Source organism: Octodon degus, unplaced genomic scaffold (assembly GCF_000260255.1).
Source record: "Octodon degus isolate 3935 unplaced genomic scaffold, OctDeg1.0 scaffold00040, whole genome shotgun sequence".
Taxonomy (NCBI): domain Eukaryota; kingdom Metazoa; phylum Chordata; class Mammalia; order Rodentia; family Octodontidae; genus Octodon; species Octodon degus.
The window spans coordinates 17,048,430-17,053,296 of NW_004524616.1; the positions used below are offsets into that span (position 1 = coordinate 17,048,430).

At 38.6% G+C, this 4,867-nt stretch overlaps 2 pseudogenes; both read left to right on the forward strand.

Annotated features, from left to right (window-relative positions):
• Positions 1-1,362, forward strand: LOC101590966 (annotated as a pseudogene).
• A 1,399-nt stretch (positions 1,363-2,761) lies between these two features.
• Positions 2,762-3,691, forward strand: LOC101591365 (annotated as a pseudogene).
• Positions 3,692-4,867: the final 1,176 nt, after the last annotated feature.

A 4,867-nucleotide genomic window follows, 5' to 3' on the forward strand; every position in this document is an offset into this window, starting at 1 on the left:
ATGTTTATGGAGAAGCCTAGTCCCCTGATGGTCGGGCAGGAATTTGTGAGACAGTATTATACCCTGGTGAACCAGGCCCCGGACATACTATATTGATTTTATGGAAAGAATTCTTCCTATGTCCAGGGGGATTGGATTCAAATGGAAAACCTGAAGATGCAGTCTACAGACAGAAAGAAATTCATAGGAAAATGATGTCACAAAACTTCAACAACTGCCACACCAAGATGCACCATATCGATGCACATGCTACTGTGTGGTGGTTCAGGTCATGGGACTGCTCTCTAACAATAACCAGGCTTTATGGAGGTTCATGAAGATGTTTGTCCTTGCTCCTGAGGGCTCTGTTGCAAATAAATTCTATGTTCATAATGATATCTTCAGATACCAAGATGAGGTCTTTAGTGGCTTTGTCACTGAGCCTCAGGAGGGATATGAGGAAGTATAAGAGCCTGAAGAAAGATAGAAGACACCTGAGGCTGTACCAATGATACTGGTACTTTCTATGATCAAACTGTCAGCAATGACCTGGAAGAACATTTAGAGGAATGTGTTGTTGAACCAGAACTTGATCCTGAACCAGAACCAGAACCAGAGTAAGAGCCTGAATCTGAAATCCAAGAAGAAAACTCTGAACCTGTTTTAGAAGAAGCTGCTTCTGAGGATGCTCAGAAGAGTTCTTCTCTAGCACCTACAGACATAGCCCAGACACTACAGAAGGACTTGTGAACATTTCCTTGGGCATCTGGGACTAGTAAGAACCTTCCTCCTAGTGGAGCTGTTCTTGTTATGGGGATACCTCCTCATGTTTTGAAAGTACCAGCATCATAGCTCCATCCAGAATCTAAACCTGAATCTCAGATTCCACCACAGAGGCCCCAAAGGGATTAAAAAATGAGAGAACAATGAATTCCCAGACCAATTAGTGAAGCTGGGAAGCAAGGTGATGTTGAACCTCATAGAATTGTGAGGCATCCAGACAGCCACAAGCTCTTCATTAGGAACCTGCCTCATGAGGGACAAATCAGAACTCAAAAATTTCTTTTAAAACTATGGGAATGTGGTGTAGCTGTGCATAAACAGTGGTAGGAAGCTACCCAATTTTGGCTTTGTTGTGTTTGATAATTCTGAGCCTGTCAGAAAGTCTTTAGCAACAGGCCTATCATGTTCAGAGGTGAAGTCTGTCTGAATGTGGAAGAGAAGACTTGTGCTGCCAGGGAAGGGGACCATTGAGACAACTGCCTGCAGGGACCTGGAGGCCACTGAGCTGTGCTGGGTGGTGGTGTGAGAGGCCCTCCCCATGGAGGAATAGTGCAGAAGCCTGGTTTTCGATTAGGAAGGAGGATTGCTCTGTGGCAGTGAATCGCTCTTCACTCAGCTGCACCAAGGGAACCAAGCTCCTGTGGACCAGTGAATTTCTTCAGTCAGCCTTCAGCAGCTTGGACTGTGACCCCAGTCTGTTATGAACTGCTTCAGTTTGTACAGTTTTACTTCTTTTGTGTTGATGGTGTGTGCCTTCTTCCTTTTTCCTCTTTCTCTTGGCCTTTCAGTCCTTTACTTCCAATTTTGTGAAATATTTTAGGATTTTTCCTGTTAAACATTTAATAGATTTTTAAAGAAGAAAAAAAAAACACCCTGAATTTCCTTGCTTACTTTGCACATATAGACTGGATTTTTTTTTAAAGTAACCATTTCCTCAAAGGAATGTGTCACTTATTACTGACATTTGGTATGTTTCATTCACTGGAATATTTCTTACTTAATTTTTATGTGTTTCAAAAGCCTGTGAGAAGTACAGGATTTGATAAACATTTCGGAGGCAGTGAAAATCCAAATCGCTTCTTTGCAAGTGATAACTCTTCTGATGTTGAATAATGGTCATATGGGAAATTTGAAATACTACTTTCACTGATATGGCTGGAAACCAAATAAACAGTGTTAATAGAACTTTTCTTTTGATGTTGACAACAAAGTAGTTTTAAAACCAATTATTTTTACTATTGAAATTTAAATTGTAAGATAGGCTTGACAGTCTAGGATGCAATTGATAGGCTTTTCTTGAATTGTTAGATTTTTTTGAAGTAGAATTTTTCATTTGTACTTGTTAAAAAAATGAAAAAGAAAAAATACTAACTCCTCATCTGAATAGCAACTAGAGCAAAACTGTCATTCCTTCTATTTATCTGAGATTCTGCTCTTGGAGATTGTTTAAGAAAAATAAATACAGATTTGTTTTATTAGGTTCAGAGATACAATGAATTGTAGACTCCTTCTTTCTTCATCTTGTCTGACTTCTGTTAGCATTTGTTAAGCCTTATTCTAAATTGAGCCTCAAGCTGGAATACCTTTTAGGAAAGATGTTTCTGTAAAGGATCTTTGACCCAAATAGCTGAGCATTTGTATTGTTTTATTTTGGTATATCATCAGATTCCTAATCATAGTCCATAAGAAAGAATGTGACTTTAAGAATGTGACTTTAACATTGGACTTAACTGATATGCTCAAGTGTCTGCACTTTGTTTTTCTTTAAATCATGGCCATATGGTAAATTTCCTATTTCATTATGGTTCTCTTCTATTGATGGGCATGCAGGGAGTGTTTCTTGGAAATGGTCAATTTTTATTAAAATATTTCTGAAAAACAGCATCAACAACAAAAACTGATTTGCTGGCATGATTCCATCCTGCATGTCTGTTCTGTGGAGCAGTACTCATTTGCTTCCATCTGCATTCTCTCCCACCTAAGTGTGTGCCACCACTCCATGGAAGACTTCATGGATATGGACATGAACCCCCTGAGGCCCCTGAACTATCTCTTTGGTTGTGAACTAAAGGCTGACAAAGATTACCACTTTGAGGTGGATAACAATGAAAATGAATGTCAGTTGTCATTAAGAATGGTCGGTTTAGGGGCTGGTGCAAAGGATGAATTGCACATTGTTGAAGCAGAAGCTATGAATTATGAAGGCAGTCCAATTAAAGTAACACTGGCAACTTTAAAAATGTCTGTACAGCCAATGGTTTCCCTTGGGGGCTTTGAAATTACACCACCTATAGTCTTAAGGCTGAAGTGTGGTTCAGTGCTTGTGCATATTAATGGACAGCATTTAGTAGCTTTGGAAGATGCAGAGTCAGAACAAGAGGAAGAAGACATAAAACTCCTAAGTATACCTGAAGAGTGATCTGCCCCTGGAGGTGGCAGCAAGGTTCTACAGAAAAAAGTAAAACTAGCTGCTGATGAAGATGACTAAGACAATGAGGACAAGGATGAAGATTATGAGGATGATGACGATGATGATTTTGATGATGAAAAAAGTGAAGAGAAAGCTCCAGTGAAGAAATCAATATATGAGATACTCCAGCCAAAAATACACAAAAATCAAACCAGAATGGAAAAGACTCAAAAACCACCAATGCCAAGATCAAAAGGGCAAGAATCCTTCAAACAACAGGAAAAGATTCCTAAAACACTGAAAGGAACTAGGTCTGTGGAAGACAGTAAAGCAAAAATGCAAGCAAGTATAGAAAGAAGTGGTTCTCTTCCCAAAGTGGAAGCCAAATTCATCAATTATGTGAAGAATTGCTTTTGGGTGAGTGACCAGGAGGTTATTCAAGATCTCTGGCAGTGGAAGAAGTTAAGAAAACAGTTTAAACAGTTTGTTGAAGTTTTCTGTCTTCTTTCATTTCTGTAACAGTTGTTATTGGGTTATCCTTTTTATAATGCAAAGTGAGAACTTTCACTACCATATTTAATAATTGTTGTCCAGGTCCCATTGCCAAGAATGTGTTGTATGAAATGATTGTTTAGTTTTTAAAGATGGAACTCCACTCTTGGTTTTAAGCATGTATGGAATGTTATGATAAAACATAGTAGTAATGGTGGTCAGACATGGAGATGGTAGGGAGACAAATATACATGGGAAATAAACTCAGTATTTTTAAAAGAGGGTTAGGAGGTATTTTTTTACACCAGTTGGCCAGCCTGCGATCTCTTCCAAAGAGCCAGTCTGGCCTCGTGAGATTGGGACTTTTATAGGGTGAGCAAGTGGGTAGGTACAAAGGCAGATTTGGTGCATTGTGATTGGAGGGTTGGGTGACATCATGGGTTGCAAAGGGAGTTTAAACACCTCTAATTACATTGCAGGGACATCAGTGAAACAAGTATGGGTTACGCGAAGGAAGAAATGTCCCATCATCAGGCTTTTCTTGACATGTCCATCTGGTTTGGGTGGGCATTTTTATGTAAAATTTGAATTTTTATTTCTTTTTATGCCATAATTTTATTGATAAACAAATAGCAATGAGAAATTTTCAAATCAAATCGGTAGGAGAGTTTCAATAATTAACACACTGCATAAGTCTTCTTAGTGGTTAATCACTGTACAAGATGTAGACTAGATATCTTATTTACAAACACCATTAGACTAAATCATTCAATTCATTAGGAGAATGTAACTATATATCTATCCCAACCACTTTGAATACACAGATAAGAAATGGACATTCATCTGTGTACACTTTTTTTTTGTTAAGTTCTGTTATTTGAATATTATAGGTGTGTAAACTCAGCAAAATATTGTAAAAGAGTCCAGTAGCCCAAAATATTATTGGGTCTTCCGCTTAACTGGCAATGTCAGAAATTATTGAACTGAGTCCCCCACAGCTCAACATAACAGCATGGCTTTACTTCCTATATTTCATTTTCATACTTTTCTACTGGATGGTTAAGACAAAGGTAAAGCAGGAACTGTGCAACAAGAGTTGCAGCTTTTTGGTCTGAGAAGGTCAGTGAAATGCCCTCAGGATTTATCCTGAGATCCTGTACCTCAGATTGTAGAACCTTTGTCAGAGCAGCCATGTGGATGAGT